The sequence below is a fragment of the Centrocercus urophasianus genome, unplaced genomic scaffold (genome assembly GCF_019232065.1).
Source record: "Centrocercus urophasianus isolate 14NV4802_14NV808 unplaced genomic scaffold, USGS_Curo_1.0 seq_10, whole genome shotgun sequence".
NCBI classification, from domain to species: domain Eukaryota; kingdom Metazoa; phylum Chordata; class Aves; order Galliformes; family Phasianidae; genus Centrocercus; species Centrocercus urophasianus.
The window spans coordinates 54,204,975-54,226,930 of record NW_024884142.1 but is presented as its reverse complement, the minus strand read 5'-3'; the positions used below and the strand labels follow the sequence as shown (position 1 = coordinate 54,226,930).

The 21,956-nt window shown below is 41.1% G+C and overlaps 1 protein-coding gene across 2 annotated transcripts in view; it reads right to left on the bottom strand.

Annotated features, from left to right (window-relative positions):
* CNKSR3 (CNKSR family member 3) overlaps positions 1 to 21,956 on the bottom strand; it is a 64,433-nt gene that overhangs the window by 42,111 nt on the left and 366 nt on the right. The window lies entirely within an intron of this gene.

The following is a 21,956-nucleotide window of genomic DNA, read 5'->3' as shown; positions in this document are numbered from 1 at the left end:
CAGCCTCATCATGTTTTACTGGCATCACACTAGCTCATCTGAGTGACCTTCCTGAGGTTATGCAACTAGATTCACCTCTCAATATTAGGCCATTAAGTACTGTTGGGCCTCTAAGGTTGAAACTTTGGCTCAACTGAGAAGAAAAAGGAAGGGATCAGAGACACTCTTGTCAAGGATTTACCATTTGGCCCCAGGCAGCCAGGCTCTACAGCAATGTAACAGAAATGCTCATCTTGAAGAACCAGTTTCCAGGAAGGAAGAATGGGAACAACAATTAGGGCTCACATTCAGACCTCAAACAGCTGGCAGCATCTCAGCTCTAACTCTTCATTAATCCCAGCCACCACCAGAAGAGGACTGTTGACCAGAGAAAGTTGGAAGACAGATGAACAAAAAAAGAAGAAAAGCATGATGAACATTATATTTTCCTGCTCATTTTGGTGTATGTTCTCTGCCTACACCGCGGTTTTGTGTCTGCAAAGTTACTTGCGATGCATACAATGTATCTCATGTCTCGATCTTCCTTTTTAAGGATGAACTACATCACTTACTGACCAGCTACATTTGGCAAAAGCATTCTTTCTATGCTGTAACAGATTTTGTTTGGCAAACTACTTAAGTGAGATGAAAGCAGAGCTTACCCATATGTTCTCTGCAGATAGCCCTGGCACTCTACGTTTCAACAAAATATGCTATGAAAGTCAACATTCAGCAGTTGCATGGAAAACATATTAAAACGGAGCACACACGTGCCCTTGATAGACAAACCCAAATAGTTTCTGAGCCAATACCTCAAGTTGTCTTCAGGGACATTGCTGACAACATCCTCCCTTACTTCACAGTAAAAGCAGTATCCTACCTGTGGCAAGACACAACTTGCATTCATTCCCCCTGTACACACACACACACACACACACACACACACACACACACACACACCATGAGCAAGGCAAAAAACAAAACCCAAACAAAATGGCAGTATTCTGTAGCTGTAACCAGACACTTCTGGAGCTTTATTAAATAAGTATGTATTGCTCACATAGCACCTAGACTACATACTGCTTTATAGTACTGTACATTCCAGACAGAAACAAGAAAACATTTCTCTGCCCAGTATACCAATGAATGCAAATGCATGTCTATTTGTCTGTTGGTTACGTTTAAAATAGCTGTAATTAAATTAGGTGTAGAATAGCTCTCAATAGTTACGGAAGCACTTCCACAAGTATCAGCCATATTTTGTTGCTTTTTCCAAGTTTTTAGGATTATATCTGCCTGTCAACTTACCCATCCCCTCCTAAAAAGGGGTTTTAAGTCCAAAAAGCTTAAATACAATGGCTCTGCATACTGTAGAAGATTACTGCACTAGCTAAAAATTCACACAATTGTTAGCAAAGAATATTTTTCCACCATTTTGAAGTCTCAACAGCAATCACATCCAGTGAACATACCTTAGTGTTTGTTACAATCCCAGTAAAACTATTCTCCTTATACAGACATAATTGACAGTGCCAGCAAATATGGAGCCTTCAGTATGGTAAAAGAGTAGTCACTCAACATGGCCTTGAAGTCACATGCACACATTAGCAGAAGAAAGAAAGATGACCCTCTGAGTGTCTGTGCCAAGGGATACATGTGAGAGGGTTTTTTTTTTTTAATCTAAAAATACTGTCAGATTCATCCTACAATCTGGAAAATTCTTTCTATCCTATTTCGTTGCTTGCAACTGATGTCCATGACTAAATCAATGGGAATTACTTAACATGCATCAGCTGCTTCATTAATTCCACTCAAGCAACAAGTTCCAAGTACATCAAAATAAATGAAACCATCTTAGAAGCTGTTGGTGACATAAAGCATTGTTCTTAAATACTGCATCAGAGATTCGGCAATGAAACATTTACAGAAGTTTAAACATGGAGACTCTGTTTCACCTAGGGTTTGAAAAACTCATTTTGGGTAGTCAGAACTTGCTTTCCAATACATAGAGGCTCAAAGAACAACCAAGTCTTCCTCTATCAGGAAATAAAAGCAAGCAGTAGAATCAAAAGCAAGAAGTGGAGGAAAGTTGATGATTTTTCGACTCACATTTTTCTTCATATTAGGTACATATCAAAACATGCCAACCAACATATTTTAAAGTTACACTCAGACATGAATTTGCAGCTTCTTGCAGATTTGGTCCATTGCGCTCTTTCACTGACCTCTGCACACTCCTCCACACAGCACCAGGCTTTGTAGGTACCTATCCACTTCACCACATGCTCTCACCTGTACAGAACATTTGGAATGAGTACCTCAGAAATGAATCACCCCGTGAGCATTCCATAGCATTTGTCTCTTCTGCAACTAGGTGGCAACGTGAACTGAGGCAAGACATCAGTCACCACTCCAGCTTCAAGGCAGTCCAGCACCCTGACTCTCAGACACGAAGAAGACACTCTCACCACAGAAACTCATTTCATTATTCAAAAGTCGTTTTTCACTAAATCAGTGCAATCACAACAAAACATATTTCCTAAAACTTTCTAATGCTCCCAACCATGCCAAATTTGTTTTCTCCTTTTATTTTTATACCATTATTCTAACACTTCATACAGGAGAACTTTTATCCAAAACAAGCCTTTAAATACTTTACCATCTCACTTACGGAAGTATAATTGCATTAAACTTAAAACACAGTCCCAGTGCTAGCAATAAAGTCACCCACATGATTACAAGAACCAGACTTTTTAAAATGGAAATAACTTACTTTCATTTTATTATTTCAATGAAATTTATATTGTAGCTTCACTCACTGCAGGATATGGAATCATTTAAGCCCTCAGAGGCAGAAGCTCAGGAAGAGGAGGAAATTATGGAATTAGGACAGTCATTCCATATGGCTGAAAATTTATTCTTTAATCCCAGTCTTCCCATCACCCATCCCACCCGTCTCCCCAGTGTCACAGAACCATAGAACGAGCTGGGTTGAAAAGGATCTCAAAGATCATCCAGTTTCAACCCCTTTGCTGTGGGCAGGGTTGCCAGCCACTACACCAGGCTGCCCAAAGCCACATCCAGCCTGGCCTTGAATGCCTCCAGGGACGGGGCATCCACAACCTCCTTGGGCAGCCTGTTCCAGTAGGTCACCACCCTCATTCCCTTGTTTTGCATGTGCACAATGCCACCACACAGCTACCAAAAAACCTTCAAAGTGACAAGGAACCTAACTAGAGGCGATGAGCAGTCTCATCAGGTGATCAGGCAGTGCTTGAGCATCTTCAGGGAGGTACACCAGAGCACCCGAGAGATGCTGCAAACAGCAGCTCTGTGTTGTGGAACAACACACACCACCATAAGACAAGTACACAGCGTGGCAGTAATTATTAAAGAGCAAGGCAAAGATTTTAGGAAATATATAGGTGCCACTTGGAAGGAACCTGAGAGAGATGTCACAGGACTGCATTTGGCACTATGGAATTCAATAAAAGGAGGCACTTTAATGACTGGCGTGATGTCAGACTAAAGGCAGTGCATTCCGCAATATATCAGAGACTGTGAAGAGTACAGCATGGTGTGGGTCAGAAGGTAGTAGCACAGCTAACACTGTAAGGCATGGCTCTGAAAGGTACAGCTGGTGATCCTATTTGCATTTCCTTATGTGCTGTGGCTGGGGGAAGGGAAGAAGATAGAGCAGATGGAAGAAGTTTGGAAGAAAGCTACAAAGAAGTCTGGAGCACCTCCCCTATAAGGACAGGCTGAGAGAGCTTGGACTTTCAAGACTGGAGAAGAGAAGGTTCCAAGGAGATCTTACAGTAGCCTTCCAAGTACCTAAAGAGGCTCTTCTGGAAAGCTGAGGAGGGTAGGTAGTTACAGGACAAGGCGAAACGGCTTTGAACTGGAAGAGAGTAGATTTAGACCAGATGTTACGAAGAAATTCTTTACTGTGAGGTGGGGAGACACTGGGCCAGGTTGCCCAACGAGATGCGAATTCCCCCTCCCTGGAAACATTCAAAGCCAGGCTGGATGGGGCTTTGAGCAACCTGGTCTACTGGGAGGTGTCCCTGCCTATAGCAGGGGGTCTGGATCTAGACCATCTTAAAGGTCCCTTCCAACCCAAGCAATTCTATGATTCTATGACACAAGATTTCTGCATTGCTGGTGCCTGACAGAACAAAAGTGAAGCCCCTCCCAAATGACATCACTCACCATAGTGTGCCTTCAATATTTTATATCTGGGGATAAGTACACATGCTGCCTAAGCAGATCAAAGCCAGATACACGTGCTCACATCAGTATCTCAGGTTGCTGGCTATACTGGTCTTTTTGTATGCAGATGTTACTTTCTGCATACTGTGGAATAACTTGAAGTAAAACAATATTCTACTCCCTATCAAAGGGTGTGTCCTTCAGCAGATTGCTTCCCCTTTCAAAACATCTTGTTTCTGTTTACCAAGAAGCAGGTATATGAATTAAAACATTCCAAGAGGTAGTTGCCCTGGACTCTACTTTTCTGTCTCACCTTAATTTGCTATTATTATGCTTGAATGTAATTCACAACCAAATTTCAAAATAATCTTCACAACATCTCCAGACATCAAAGTGCTCCCATACAATTTAGAGAGCCAGTCCCTTTATAAATTCCTATAATCTCAGTTGTAAATTGTATGCTGCTACTCTTAATGGGCTAACACAACATCAGCACCATCCCAACATGAGACTTCTCAAAATGTCAAAAATTCAAAGCTGTCTGAAAGAGAAAATGTTTCCTCTTCACAGGGAAAAAGAGTTAAATTAATAAAATAGAGCCACCTGTATTCCCACCTGTACCCCTTTTTGCCTACTAGCACTACAAAGCAATGCTTCCTCAGCTCATTACTGCCATGCAGTAATGATGGTATCGCTAATTTCACATGTACAGTAAATATTTTCCTCATACAGAGTTTTTTCTATGCCACTATCCCTTCCCTTAAAATAATAATGTTACTTTTGAAGTTACTAAAATGTTGGGGTTTTTTTGTTTGTTTGTTTGTTTTTTTAATGTTAAATTTTCCAAACTGGGCTTGGTTTTCATGTAAAAAAAGTTTATCAATAATCAATTTTTACCCCGAAGTCTCAAACACAAATCCAAAAACTGGGTGAACAGAAACTGTTACAGACAGGCAACACTTAAGGAAGGCAAGAACAGGCAGGTACTTCCTAACAGCTGATAAGTCTCCCACAGAGAAATTGTCCATTAACCAAGTGGGCTGATGCCCCTTTAAGGGCCACCTGTCTCCCTCACCCCAAATACAACTGCTTTCAGCACCAGTCACAGCAAACTTTAGATCAGCCATATGGACAGATGTACACGAACCCAGGGGAGGGAGTTTAAAGTATGATAAAAAGTTAACATTTATGAAAGTGATGATCAAACTAGCCATTTACCAGCCCCGCTAATAACAGAGTGAGTGGCATACAAACTCCAGGCTTTGAGTTCCGTGCTTGCAAGAGAGACGCACTAATCCCACAGATTGTTTGCATTCTTTAAGTCTGACACAATTTAGACCTTTGAGAGCAGTGTGTGTGTAATCTTTAACACACAGGCCCTGATTTTGAACCTCAAACATCACATTGAGTGCTAAAAATAACTCATCGTTCTACTGTTCTATTAGCAGCAGCGATCAGAAGGTCACCTATTAACTTCTGCATCACAGTGACAGGTTTGTGTTCCTGCTTCACATCAAATCCAGTTGCTCATCCTCATTCCTCGTGGTTGCACTGAAAAGTCCAGAGACTATGTATGCTTATGTAGATGAATCAGAACACACTCCAGTTTCCAGAACACAGACGCTGCTCTTGCTTCTCCAGGCACATAATCACAATGGTATGGCTGGGCACTAATGTCAGATATCCATTAACAATCCTCAGAGATCTTATGTTTCTCACTGCCACCTATTACAGAACTTTGGTGTTGTTTCCAAATAGGTACAGACAGTGCAAATAATCAGTAGAAGTACATGCAAGATTTTATGTGAAACTGAGTAACTTTTTAGGTCTGTGACCAATATCACACTGGATGAGAAGAACGAGTAGAAAGAAAAAAACTTTATTTCATAAGGATTGTAAAATACTCAAGGTTTTGATGATCCCTGAAACATTAGACTGTGAAACCTAGTCACTTTATTCTAACAAAAAAATGCTTTGTTTCCAAAATAACTTTCCAGATTAAAATGAAAATATAATACATTCTATTCTTTTCCTGTTCTTTCACAGGAGGCCTAATCACCTTAATCACAGAATGGACTTACTAGACCTAGTAATTCAAAATACACAATGAATTACAAAAAAAAAAAAAAAAAAAAAGTATTTTTTGGTCTCATTCCCCATCTTTAATAAGTTGCATTCTTTCTGTAAAAATGACCTGTGATAGTTATGAATAATGACTGTGTAAAACTGAAAGGCAAGGAAACATAGCATCACAGAATAACTCGGGTTGGAAGGGACATGCTTAAAAGTGATTTGCCTACAAAAAAAAAAAGATAATCAATCCAGAAATATCACAAACTTTACTGAAAGACAGCAGTTTGTTTGTTTAAACCAACTTAAAGCTGCCTGAGAAGCTTCTGTCTTGAATGCATGCTTTATCTCAAGTATTACAGAGCCTTATATTCAAGCAACTTAATCAGATCAAACACTTTCCTCAAGCTAGAATATATTTTTGCATAGAATAAGTTGGTTTGTCACAAGCTTAGTACTGTGACCCAACCTCCAACTAGAGATCAAATGCTCAAACTTCCAGACCATGAGAAATTGCTCGCTATACCCAACAATGTATTCTGTACTCAGGAGCAATACTACTGAATGCTATCTTATAAGGGGAAAATGAGCAACCAGGTGGATTGGTTTTAACTTGGGAGAGTACTCCTGTTTGTTAACTATGCAGTGATGGATTTTCATTTAAAACAAATGTATTTGATTGCTGTTCATCTTTGTTCTTCCCTTACAGGTACAGTAGTGACCTTATTTACACTCAAGTTAATCATTACATCTCACAGAGAGTGGAGAACAGCAGGGGGAGGTGAGGAGAGAGGAGGGAGAGGGAAAGGACAGTTTTTTTTCCCCAGAATGAAGACACGAACAACTTTAAGAAATTGAGGGAAAAGCAACAACAACAAAAAAGCAGCCACAGTCTTCATAACCCCAAGTTACTCTCTTGAGAAATCCCACCCAGCTTATACATTTTAACTCCAATGTTTTTTACTCTAATAAATGTAAAACTGTCATTGACATCTTTGTCTGCTGACACTATTCTTCACCTACTGTTTCTCCTCTCACATGTATACATACTAGCCATGGTGAAAGATGCTGGAATGAAAGCCAGAGACAACAAAAACACTCACTTGCCCAGAAGAGCAAAGAGCAGCAGTGCACATCCCCCTCCCAAAGCAAGAATCAGCTGGGCCCAACAAGCTTAGGGACTAAGAGCAGACCCTCAATACATCACATTCCACAACTCTGAGTCAAAACCACCAGGCATGGAAACCTTTGGAGACTACTATATAACATAACTCCCTAGCAAAGCAACAGCACAACTTTAAAAAAAAAAAAAAAATTCACAAAGAGACAAAAATAATGACTTCTGTCTATTTTATCTTGACCTAGACTTCCATGAGACTACGTATCCCACCAGCAAGCTTCTGCATATCTTGCTTGCCATTGCAAACAACTGTCATAACAATATGCTTTAGAAGAAATAAAATAGAAAAAGAAGGATGAGCACAGTATTCAATCACATGCAATATTAAGCGGAGTAATTACACACTCACTGCAGGCAACACAAAAATACTGTCCCCTTGGAAGCTCTGTAAAGTAACTGCCTCCATGGCTTGCCCCTCCCAGGGAAACTAGGTCAACACCTTTTTGGTAGGAGTAATTTCTGTACCTCCCTAGCAAGTACAAAAAAAGGCCTCTGTTGACCCTAAAAATAAATACCATACTTGAACAAGTCAAGCCCAAACCCAATTTATTTTCTTAAAGTAGTAACAGTACACTCTACACTATTTGTTTGTATCTCTAGCACATGAAACCTACACGTCTGATAATTTTATGTGGTTAATACATAAACAACGTGCAACAACCCCCTGCCCTAAGGCCTTCATCTACAGAATGCAATTAAGAGCTTACTGTTTTAATGTTTCAGGGTTTTTTGTGGTTGAAGGAGTAGTTCATTAGTCACAAGAGCTCCTTTTCTTGAACTCTGTTAATTAACACTCTGCTGTCTGTTCCCACAGTGGAAACAAGAACCAGCATTGCAAAACTGACTGCCTCTTGGCTGCCAAGAAGAAACAGGGTGATCCCTTTAATTTAGTTTGGCTGCCTTCTCACACCACCATGTGGAACTGCTTTGGCTGATTGCAACAAACTCCATTACTCACCTTCATCTCTCCTGTGTGCGTGCACCCTGGCAAATGCTGTGATTACTGCTACACCCATGGGAGTTAGTCAAGGAGCAGCTTGTAAGGCAGCAGCTGATACAGCTGCCAAATGGACATGACCATCTCCTACACAGTTATGAAACCCTGATGACTAGTATCTTACACTCTCACAGTCACCAAGAAGGCAGAAGTACAGGCACCTGAGAATCACCAGCCATCAGCACTAGCTAATCACATCAATATGTCACAGCAAACTGAACGACATTATCAAAAATGCTAACAGTGCATATACCTCTTCATTATGGACAAATCCTCAGGAGTCACTGCTGGGTTGTCCTAGGATACACTGCCCTCGCTTGTTTGCCTACATTACTCCCCAAATCATTTACATCAATAATTCTCTTTAGAAGTTATTGTTTGCATGAGCCAGGACACAAAGAGCCTCAAGATTAAAGAGCAAAAATCCCAATCCTTATCCAAAGTAATCTTGAAACGCACCAAATAACACCAGAACAAGAAAGAACACCACAGCCTGCTGACAGCAGTCATTTCACTGTGCCATCACACTGTGCCTGCAAAGATTGATGCCATCACAGATGATGACTTTGAGGAGAGCTTCGTAGGAATGAAAAAGCAACAGAGAAGCCTTAAAGATCTTACTTAAAGGAGTAACTGGCTTCTAAGAAATGCACAAGGAAAGATATGCCAAGTAAGGCTAGGCAAAGACTTGACCATGAAGAGCTGCATGAGTGAAAGCTGCTAGTAGTGCACATTCAGAGTAACAGCGAAGGAAGCAGAAAGGGGGGAATGAGAAGGCAGACACAAAAAAGACTTTGAAGTAGCACACTGATAACACTGTTCCAGTGACAGGAGAGACCAGCCCTGAGGCACCTAATACAATAGGCACTTCAAACCAAATCGCTAAAGCATCTCAACTTCTTTTTAAGAGATTGTGTCAAAAAGCAAGATTCATCAATTAAGCAGTCAATCACAAAACCTCTCTACTTCCCCGTATTTTTTAACATTGATTTAAACATTTAAAGTAATTGCTTCAAACAATTAGCTGCTTGACACGTTTGCACCATTCCACGCTGTCTTGCAGCCCTAGTTATGCATGCTGTAATGACGCTGGTTCCCAAAATAGCAGAGACCTCATTGAAGTTCAAGTGCAACACCCTAAATGTAAAAAACCCAATTGTAAAATGTAATTGTAAGTAAGCCAAAGATATCCAAGATAAAGAACAGCAAAGCTGACCAAGGGCTTCGAACCACAAGGCCAAAATACTTCCAACCTGACCAGAAGCCTCACTCTCTGAAGTAAAGTAGAGCGGAGGAGGGCAGAAGAGAGCCCTGCATCTGTGTAAGCCACTGCATCTGGAATTTTCACTCAGCAGCTTTTGATTATGAGGCAAGAGTGTGAGCAGACACAACAATCTCTTAGTAGGGTAGTAACAAGACATTGCTTCTTTCAGCACTTTAGTTAAACTGGATGTTGTTTCTTATGTTGTTGTTTGCTGTTTTGTCGGGCTTCTCCTGCTTGTTTTCTAAGATCTCTTCCAGAATACAACCTCATCGGTGCTGCCTTCAAGGGAGCGCACGATTTCTAGGTGCTGGAAGCAGCTCCAGGAAGGGACTTTGTGGGCACAGCTGACAAAGATACTTGGGCAAGTGCTGTAAGCAGACTGCAAAACAGATAAGTAATTTTCAGAAGTTATCAGATTTTACAGAATTCCCAGTGACAATTAAGAATGTTGAATGGCAAAAATATATTTCAGTAAAGCCAAAAGTAAACAATCGTTGAGTTTCCAGCTACGATTTCAACCCATGCTTAATCTCTTGAAGACTGAGAATGATACTGGCCTATAGATTTACATACATTATGCTCAATTACACATTGGTTAGAACCCACACCGTTCATTCGGTATTCTGCAGCAAATAAGTTCATATAAATTTAAGTGAAACCTGTAGATACATACAAGCTCACAATTTGGGAAATTAGTACTTCTGCAAATGACAGCTGAACAAGAGTCTCTAGACATGCCTGGCATGCGACTCCTCTGCTGGGAGCTGAATCCTCTTCAATTACTCTTCCTTGAGATGCCGGGATAAATCTTACAATGCTAAAAGCACACATACAGCATTGCTAGTGGTCCTATGACTACATCACAGCATCCAGTTTTCAATTACTTTCTTGAAGAGACAATTTTATACATCCAAGATTCTCACTAGCTTGGTATCTACACCCTATCACGTGGTCTAAGAAGCTTCCCAAAACCCTCAAGTCAAGCTACTTCACCAAATACTGGCTTCCACTAGCATCGATGGGAACCATCATTTTGCAGTTGGCTTCGCTGCTAGCAGCACAAAAATTGTGTTTTTCTTCTGTAAAAAGAATCCAAACTAGTTCCAGAAGTCTGTTCCAAGTGTTTCTAATTATACCACAAAGATCTAAAAACTATCAGCTACACATGACTCAATTACAACCGTTAAAAGCTGCTCCTGCACGCAGCAACACGAGCTGCTACTCTTCTTTTTACACAGCTGTACAAGGTAGTCCACCCAGCAAAGACAATGGGCCAAAGGGCGCTAAGTGAAGCGGGAAGGACAAACCAGGCCAATGATTACCACATGCAGCGACTACGAAGAAGTGCATCTCTTACTACTGTCTCATGCAATATTTTAAGAATTCAGTGTTACAAGTAACAATTTTTTTCAGCAGACAACGAATAGCACACAATATAATTACAGCTCTGCCATAAACAGATCACATTAGACAATCAAAAACTTTTCCAGACATCAGATGCTGTCCTGGTTTTGGCTGGGACAGAGATGATTTTTCCTTCATAGTATCTGATATGATGCTGTTTTTCTTCTAAAGCCAAAACAATGTGGGTAACATACCAATGTTTTAGTTGTTGCTAAGCAGTGCTGTATGGCGCCAAGGACATATCAGTTTCTCACACTGTGCTCATGAGGGGGCTAAGGAGACACAAGAAGTTGGGAGGGTACAGAACCAGGACAGCTGGTCTAAACTGGCCAAAGGAATATTCCACACCATATGTCATCATGCAAAACAACAACAACAAAACTTCTAAAAGCAGTGGGGAATTGGCCAGGCAAGCAGCCAGAGCTTAGTGATTGGCTGAGCATTGAGCATTGGTTGGTGGGTGTTAAGTAACTGTTTCTGCATCACCTGTTTTGTGCATATCCATATAAACACATCCAGACGCACATAATATCATTACCACCCTTTTTTCTTCATTTTCTATCTCAGTAAATAGACTTTATCTCAACCCACAAGTTCTAATTTCTGGGTTTTTTTTCCCTCCAGTTCTCTCTGCATTGCACTGGGAAGAGGTGGGTGAGCAAACGATGTGTGGTGTTCAGCTACCTGCCAGGTTAAACCACAACAGATGCCTACTGATTATGAGTATTTCAACAACTCTAAATGAAGCTGTGCTCTCTTTTCTTACGCACACAACTTTTCTAAATGACCATGCCTCCACCTGTTCTGTTGTCACTTTCTGCACAATAGCAGCTCGAGTGACTATGAAGAAAGGAGAATCTAGGGTCGAACCAGGGCCCGCAACTTTCGCTGCTCTACAGCAGACACTGTGGGATGGACCCAGATGGGGGAGCGACATGCTTACACTCAGCAGGGACCTCCGCAGTACTCAACATACTACAGTACGCTGCCTAGAGCATCCTTCAACTCTCCGTGAAGCAGACAAGATTTGTTGAACCATTCTCTAGGCTCCAGTGACTAGAACAAGAGCACAGATGTAAATTAATTATGTCTTAACCCTGATTTGAATGCCTCCCACAGTAGGACCAGAGGAAAATCACTTTCCTTCATCACCTGCATCACAAACACTGCCATATGTGGACACCTGAAATTGCCCAAACAGTTCAGGAGGTAATGAGCAACACAGAATAACAGAATTACCGATGTCGGAAAAGACCACCAAGATCATCCAGTCTAACTGTCTACCAACCACCAATATTCTTCAACAAAATCATGTCCCTCAGTACAACATATATATGTTTCTTGAACACCTCCAGTTACAGTGAGCCCAGAACCTCCCTGGGCAGCCTGTTCGATTGCCTGATCACTCTTTCAGAGCAAAAAAAAAATTTCTGAACATCCAACCTGAACCTCCCTTGGTGCAACTCAAGGCCATTCCATCTAGCTCTATCACTAGTAACAGAAGAGAAGAGGCCGACCTGCACTTCACACAACCTCCTTTCTGGTAGCCATAGAGAGCAATAAAGTCTCCTCTGAGCCTCCTCCATGAGAAACAATACCAGTTCCCTCACTTGCTCCCCGTAAGACTTGCGCTCCAGACCCCTCACAGCTTCATTGCCTTTTTCTGGACATGCTCCAGCACATCAGTGTCTTTCTTGTAGTGAGGGAGTACTGAACACAGTACTCACGGTGCAGTCCCACCAGTGCAGAGTACAGAGGGACAGTCACTTCCTTGCTCCTGCTGGCAACGCTATTTCAGATACAAGCTAGGATGCCATCAGCCTTCTTGGCCACCTGGGCACACTGCTGGCTCACGTTCAGCCAAGCATCAACCAACACCCCCCCCCAAGTTGGTTTCTTCCCCAAATCTCCCAGCCAGTCCGCCCAAAGCCTGAAGTCTTGCCCGGTGTTCTTAAAGCCAAAGTGCAGGACCTGGCACTTGGTCTGTATTCACAGACAAAAACAGCTAAAACAACAATGCTAACACTGTTTCTTGTACATAGATAACCTACTTTATGTTAGTTAAAACTGCACCATGGCACAGACGTACTCGAACTCCTCACAGTTTTAACTCCTTATCTTTAAAAAGAGAGTAACACAGCAGCTCCCAATTGAGAGGTGTACAGGAAGAATAAAATAAAGACTGAAGCACCAGAGGTACTGCCATAATGACACATGACAGTTAAATCAAGAAGGCATACAGCGCACTTATCACACACACATACTTCATTTCTCAAGCTCTGTTCTAGTTATCTTAATATTTTTTAAGTCTTTTTAAAAGTACTGCAGTTAACTAGGAACATCCTGGTGCACAGACCTAATAAAGCAGTAAGCAGCAAAACAAGGAAGCGTAAAACTGTAGTAACTGCAACCAACAGAACAGATTCCCCACTCCAAAGAACCCTCACTGCTAGCAAGTACCCAGTGCGGAAGCACTGCACTCAGATCAGCCCATTTTAGTGTTCCAGCTTTGGCACCGTTGCATCAAATCCACATCTACCCTCCTGAATAAAGAGCAAATAGGTCAAATGCCAGTATTAAATGATCCTCTGGTATTAGCAGTAAGTCTCAAATATAAGTGAAGGCAAACCATGCTCTTTACTCTTTTTATTTATCAGTTCAATCTGTATAACAATCACATGCTACTGTGAGATACAACTAAAATCAGTAAGAAATAAAAAAGGTTATTGATAGGTTTGCTTCCCTCACATATGGATTTACGTATAAATAGAAACATATATAGCTAGAGGAAAGATGAAGGATTGTTTCAAAACACAAGTAAATAACTATGACACTTCTATGTTTTCGCAGGTACAGCATAAGAGGTACAAAGCTGCATTCTCTGGTGAGTACAGATGAAATCCAGGTGCCACATAGAGAACTACACAACTAAAAGGGAAGAAAAGAGTACAAGATCACAGAATGCATAAAACATCTATATTTTGATTCCTCTTTTAACAACAGTTTCCATTATAGCTTGCATTAGGAATGCCAACAATTACTAAGTTATCTTCTGTCATAATCCTTTGGGAACCTTGCTTGTGGAGCCAGCAACAATCTCCACCATGTAGAGGACAGCTAACCAAGCACTGACTAGAAATCCCTGCAACAAGTGCTGAGGGAGCAAGGGAGATGAGAAAGCACCCCTCCTCTTAGGCCCTGCCCTACTCCTATGGGCACAGCTGCATCCTGGACCTTCACGTGCTTTTCGGTCCACATTCCTCAGGCATGTCTGAACTTGCTCTCACAGCCCTCCTTCCTGTGGAGCCTCCTGCACAAAAGCAGGCCTTCAGCTTCCATTGTTCTCCTCTCCCTCCCACCCTCATCCAAAGCACAGGCTTCCTCAGCAGCACAACGCTGCGTTCTGCTTCCTCAACGCTCAAGCCATGATACTGCCATCCCAGCGATGAGGCCAGCAGGGACTTACCCTACTTGTACATCTAGCCATCACTAAAGGGCTGTCCTTTGGCTGTGAGGACACAGCCCTCTCACCATACTTAGTTCACGGAGGAGGAAGCACGCTGCCAAGGTCTTCAGCTGGGCAAGAAGCCCAACAGCACCTCTAAATTGGCCTGCCTCATCGGCCACTAAATTCAAAACACAAAAGAAGCAACACCTTGAGACCTGCTCTTCTGTTTGGGCTGGGAAAACATCTGTATCAGAAAAGTTATCTTTTATTTAATGACAAAATAGGTGTATTACTGAGCTGTTCATAAAGCATTCACCCAGCAAACTTCATTCCAGTCATACAAGACTCGGTGAGATAAGAAAATATATTATTAACATTAAAGATAAAAGCATGACAAGCTAAGCAACCTTCATTTTGCATACACAAGACAGACATCAGGATCATATTAGACTAGAAGTGTGTAACAACATTCCTTTAGCAAAAGCCTTAGCCCTTGATGAGCACTAATTAAGTACTAATGGAGATCTCTCCTTTGATCAAAAAGAAAGATAAGATCATATATGCACCACAAAGCTTTGGTTGTAACACCACAGCAGATGCTTAGCTTCCCTACACCTAACTACTAATACAAGAAAGAGTCCAAAAACTGAAGAGATTTTGGTACTACAGTGACCAAGGTGTAAAAGGCTATGAGAAAGAAGTAAGAGAAACTACTCAAGCTCAACACGAACGCATTATTACAGTATAAGTCAGTCAGATACTGAATGAATGTCTGTAGGCCAAAGTTACAAAGGTCGGTGATTTGGTCTCACCAAATCAAAACACAAATGCTTGATTTTATCCAAATAATATTTGATGAAAAACAGCTGTGTTTCATAGTATCATAAAAATCTATTTTAATAGGCAATGATTGTTTAAAGCTATTAAAAAAAAGAACAGGCAGATTCCATGCACACATCCTTCTGGCAAATCCTCCAAGCTGTGAAATGTTACTGTACACACTCTGAAAAGATGGAGGCAGGCATATGGAAATCCACAGACAATCTACTTATGCAAAGCAAGCAAGCATGGCCCAGGGATATGAATGACACCTTATACTCAGAAGTCATCTCACTGAAAGGAATATGTACCCTAACACCAGACAGAGATCCAGAGTCAAACAGCATTTTTCTTCGTATTTCCTAACTCTTATTGCAAGCTTGTGAAGAAACATTAAGATCTGACACCAATTCTGTGACTGGAAAAAAAAAAAAAAAAAAAAAAAGTCCTGAAGATCTACTGCAAATATGTAGGAGTCTGCTAGAGAGGCCCCAGTTCTGTTAGCTTTTATCCACCTTCTCCTTCCCTTCTCTAGGTTAGCCTTGAAAACATCAGAATCTCACTACCTCCTCTTTTTGACAGGACTTACATATTTGGGGTATCTGGAGGAAAGAGCCAAGAAATGTTGCCAAAATAACAAACCTCCAGGGAGGTGAAACCCAAGTACGTGATGTTGACAGGAAAATGCAAGATTCAAATTAAGACTAATAACATCCCAAGTATGGAAAAAATGCAACAGTAATCAATTTTTTCCATTTATTCACAGAGACACTGTTAGGACATAAGCATTAATCTATTCTCACTGTGAAGCTTCCCTGCAAAGGAAGATCTCATTCTAAGATGCCTGGAAGGAGCTTATCTGTTAGAACATGACTTAAATCAGGCAATCTGTAAGTTTAGATTCAAGAAATCAAGTGAAAGAACAAATATCACCCCTCCCCCCTCAAAAAAACAAAACAAACAAAAAAAAAAAACTATGCTTCTTACACTTGTTGACAGGCTGTATGCCACATCACTCATAACTGCAATTCATCTAGTTGCATCTGTTGGGTAACAGCCTTTTGTCAGGTTCTTTTACTTAAGAAAATAAAACACCATCACAAATTTCAACAAGAATCTTATCTAGTGCTTTGTATTTTGTCTTCCACTAGCTCTTGTGGTGTGCTAGACAGTGTACAAACAGAAAGAGGCACGATCCTTAGCCAAGAGGCTTTATATGCTGAAAACAAGAGTCCCAGGCAGAAACATGAGGTAAGACTGGCTACAGAAGGCTCGAACAATGGAAGAAAAAAGCTTTTGACCACTGTCGAAAAAACATGCAAGAAAGAGGAAAAAATACTACAGAAGCAACAGCTAATTGCTACTGCTGAGCAATTATAATTGACAGAAATTTCTTCTGCTATCACTATATCTCTGGTGGACTAATACAGAATATCTTGGCTTTTAACAGTTCTGTGTCTAGGTACTACCTAAAGATATATGCTTTGTACCCACTACCTGCTTGCATCCTAAAATCCTTTGTCACAGCTGCATTATATTACTAAATGTTACAATCAACTTTCCAGTAATGCTCACTGAGATTTTAGCATTTAAAAGGTTTCTTTTCAATACGTTATGGTGATAGCCCTCTGCTTTTAGATCTCTGATGTTTGGCTAAAATAGTTTGAAAAGCCCCTTAATGGCAAAGCAAACAGAGCAGATTGTGAGGGGAAAGAAGAAAAAATAAAATAAAATCACAGAACCCATAAGCAACAACAACAAAAAGAAAACTGTTACAAAAAAAAAAAAAAAAAAAAAAAAAAACATGAACACGTGAACACAGAAGCCAACTGATTCTACTTTTTTCATACGCATTCACTTAGCAACAACGAATGAATAATTTTAAGCTAGCACTAGAACAAACTGGTTGTACAGCTTTTTACTTTAAGTTATAACCAGCAGACAAATGCTAAATATATTTATTATTTTCACCTTCTGCTAATGAAACATTACAGGCCAGCTACATTCAGAATTTCAGCTGAAATACCTGAGAAGAAGGTGTACATTCAACCTCATAATAAAAAAACTCTTTACAAACATTTTTGAGTAAACAAGCAAACGGAGAAATTAAGGCTTATTAGTGTTAATTTTTTCAAAATACTTTCAACACAATAGTATCCAATTCAGAATACTTAAAAAAAAAAAAAAAAAGAACAACCACACAACTTCAGTGTTATGTGCTACTTAGAACTGTTTCTGAAAGCCAGCTATGGTTTGGGACACCCAGCACACAGTTAACACAGCTGACCTTGTTGAAATCAGCACGATAACTCTAAATAAAAGAACACGAGGCCCTCTTGATTAAATGCTAACTGCTAATACATTAACATATTCCCCCTCCTTCTTCCAGGATACCTATAGATAAAAATAGTTGCCCTCAAGTTTTATTGGGAATTGAAATCAAGAATATTTTGTGACATAACAGCCACAGGAATAAATGACATCCATGAACTATTTTGGTAATGGAATAAGTGAATCCGGGGTGCGATAAAAGGACCAAAGCTCCAGCCTGATCCAGGGCTAGCTGAGCACACAGCTATAGTAACAAAGGCCAGACTGTAATGGAGACTCACAACAAGAAGGCATCTAACCACAAGCGTGTCAAACTGTCTTTACCGTGTAAAATTTGGCTTGAAGTCACAAGTCACGTAAGTATGCCAGGCCTGAGGGTAAGGGGAAAGAGGAGGGAAACAAAGAGATGATACAACTGTGTTGTCTAGTAGGATACTGATATTTTTCACATGGGAGAATCTTCCCCTTCTGCAGCTTCTCTTCCTCTCCCATATCCCAGCTTCAAGGTTTTAAGTAGTCAGGGGCTACTGAGACTACAGAACATGCCTCCACATGATCACATTACAATGTTTTCTTCAAATTGTTCTCTTCCAGAAAAGTTATGCCACTTCTGTACTGGACACTTCTCCATATGCGTGTCTGTATGTAATAAAATGAGTTCTTGCCAGTTTCTACATCCAGGATAGCCAAAACACAGAAAACTGCAAAAGCATCATCAAACTGCATCAGCTGCAGTCCTCAAGATGTGCTGCAACTTGCACGGCTGTCAGCCCACCCCACCGTAACCCAAATGACTTGAGAAGATGTGGATGCCCCATCCTTGGAGGTGTTCAGGGCCAGATTGAGCAAGGCCCTGGGCAACCTGGTCCTAGCGCATGATATAGCGGTTGACAACCTTGCCTGTGGCACAAGGGATACAACTGGATGATCTCAGAGATCCCTTCCAACCCAAGCTATTCTAAGCCTCCTTCATGAGTTCTAGCAGACAATTCAGTCTTGAGGGCACACACAAGAAGGTAGTGAGAAAGAAATGAAGTCTGTGAGCCTGTAAGCATCTTAGCTCACCCAGGAAAAAGGCTGCAAGTCAAATGCTACCAGGCAAGAGTTAGTTTCTCTTCCAGCAAGGATTAACTGAAAAAAGAGAATCTATTATCCCTGTTCAGTCAGTTTCAAGACCGATGCATGCCACCAACTCCACAAACACCCTGCAAGGAAGGCAATTCAACATAGTGACCTGATCAAAAAAACACATTCTCACAGCTAAAGACAACTCCCAAAAACTGCTAGAATTTGCATCACACTGTTAAAAAAAAAAAAACAAAAACAAAAAACAAAACAAAACAAAAAAACCATGTAGTTACATCATCACTTCAATGCCTTTATGAATACCAGATAGTTTCCTAAAACTGATGCTATAGCTAAAGATCTACCATATCCTTGGTCAGAGCTTGAGAAATGTTTTGCCTACAGAGCTGCTAGTGAGTAAATGCACAACTCTTCAGCAACAACCTTGATTTTACCCTTAGCTACATTATCTGCTACTGTCACTACAGTATGCTTTGCCAGAAAAAACACCCTTGCTTAAAAAAAAAAAAAAAAAAAAGCATTCTAGAGTGAATTAACAAGAGCAGGCAAGCAACTGCTTTTTCTATCAGCTATTGTTGACAACAATAAACAAAGCACTTTTTATTTAAAACCTGGTTACAAAAACCCAGAAATATTCACATTTACAAAATTAATTCTACATATGCTCTATTCCAAATTACAGATAAAGGTTCTTTACAGGGTCTGCAAGGAAGCAAACAGCACAAAAATCACAATGTGACTCTTCAAGGTGAGTGTTGCTCTGTTTAAAAAAAAGTGCAAGTTTTGTCTGCTTGTTTTAGACAGGAAGCCAAGTTCACCAGAAGTCAATTAGCTAACTGTCCTGGAGAGGATGCACAGCTTACTTTTGGAATTTGCTTCATCAGAAGCGGGAAAGTTTCTATGCGCCTTTTGGTTGGGAAAAATGTTGTTGTTTTTTTAAAATGTGAAAATAAATTTTAATATAACATATGTTAATAAATATGCATAGTTATATATCAATTGATAAATGTTTGATTGTAAATGTATTTGAAATAGAAAAATAATGGAGAAAAAGTCTTAGTTTTATACTGAACATTAAAATGGCCCAAATAAGACTTCTTATTTCTGCTTCTCCCCATTTTTCCAAAGTCTTTACCATTTTACAACATGCATGCATCACTATTTGCAAAACCTATCTCCCACCACCGTTATTCGTGTCATTCTCCTATAATACATCTCCATGGCACCACTACAGGCAACGAATATCACCAGTCAAACACCTTTCCCACAGCTTGACCAGTTCAGCAGAGATTGTGGTTTTACCCTTCTGTACAGACAGCAAGAGTCAAATAACTGGCATCAGCTCCCTTCCAAGCATCTAGTATTTATAAAACCAACCCTGAGAATTAAAGATAATGCTCCTAAGGTAGAATATAGACTACTGGTATCTGCTGAAGATGCAGTGGTTGTGGGCCACATAGTAGAAAAGCATTTTGGGTTAAAAATAAACCAAGAAACAGTGTTCAGAAGGCTATTAGCTACCCATTAAAGTGTTAATTTTCATATGCAGAGATGAAAACACACCATAAAGTTTTCCACATCTCATGTCTTTATGACAATGTCGTTAGGCAGGGAGTGACTTAAAATGAAGCCGGGCACTGAGAGGTCAAATACTTACCTGGAAACCGAAAAACAACAGCAGAAACAAAAGTCACTGTCAGTCTTTAATTTATTCTTTTGAATTTCAAAGGACACGTGTTAGCATTAGTCAGAAGATACACCTTCCTACTACATCCAGGCCTCAAATTATTCTGTATAACACTAATTGAGGGTCCAGCTAAAGAGTTACTTGTTCAAGGAACCTGCAAGTAGAATACATTATGCAAGAAAGCAAGCCAAGCGTGCTTAAAGCAGGTTTACTCTTTAATCTGGCAAGTTAACAAACTTTCAGTGCCCAAGAGAAAAAACATAATCAGGGAACAGCATTGTATAAATATTCCACATGCCAAAGCAAAAGGCTTATTTCAGTGTAACAATGCGCTCCTGTTTCAACCAATACCAACAGAAGAAAAAAATCTTTCCACAGAAGTTAGCCGTGTGTTAACGCATAACTTCACAGCACGTTCGCATGGAACCCTCAGGGAGCTCCTGAGGCAGTCTGTCACCGCACAGTGACACTCAGGAGGGCTGGGAGGACCCATCCCGCACTGCACACAACGTGAGCCTGACTTCCCAACTTGACTCAGTCCTGAGTCGACTCCTGCCAAGCGCTGACCGCAGGCATGTGGTCTAATCAGCGTTATGGTCCCGAGACGTTGAAGTAATGGCTGCTACAAACGAGTGCCGCTCCTCATCCAGGGAGTTCATAATTTCACATCAAATTCAAACCAAGAGAAGCCTGCAAAAACACTTCACGTAACAAAAGACGACCGCACTAAAACACGGTCCTGCAAGAGAACAGCAGTCTAGTTTGCAAGTCACAAGTCCCTCACCTAATTCACTGCTACATTCCCTGCGATTTATAGACCGTAGAGCAGGAACTGCGAGTGCAAACCTCCGACTGCTACTCAGAAAGCACTCGCAGAGTCCAACCAGACTTGACAAAACGAGTGTCAGAACTGCCCTCACAAAAACACACTACAGCGATTCCCCCAGGGGAGCCCGGAGATGGCAGCAGCAGCACCCGGCGGGCACGGCTGCGACAACCAACTTCTTTCTTTCTCTGCCTCCCGCAGCACAATTTGGCAAACTTGGCCAATCGGTCATGCAGGGGGAACGTCAGGGGAAGATCTCAGAACTGAGCAGTAAGCATAGATACGAAGGAGAGAATAAAAGCACAGGCGCGAAGAGATGGAGTGGGAGAGCTGCAGGGGCCGGTATTCAACTTCCCGTGCAGCAGCACCCAATGTTAATCCCGCCGCCGTTCAACGAGATTCATGGATCTTGCCTACTTGAATCAGTTTACAAAGTTTTTGCTTAACGTACGAAATCGAAATGTTTCCGACTAGCGGCTGGCTGCTGCCTGGAAAGCCCGGAGTCAGCGCTCAGGGACTCACTCAACTCCCCGCCCGAAGGAGAGGAGCTGGCACTGCCCTGTGAACCGACCAGCTGCGCGGCCACAGCAGGAGCCGCAGCAGGGAAGGCTCCGCTCAAACACCCGTACGGCGAGCAGCCCGCCCGCCTGCTC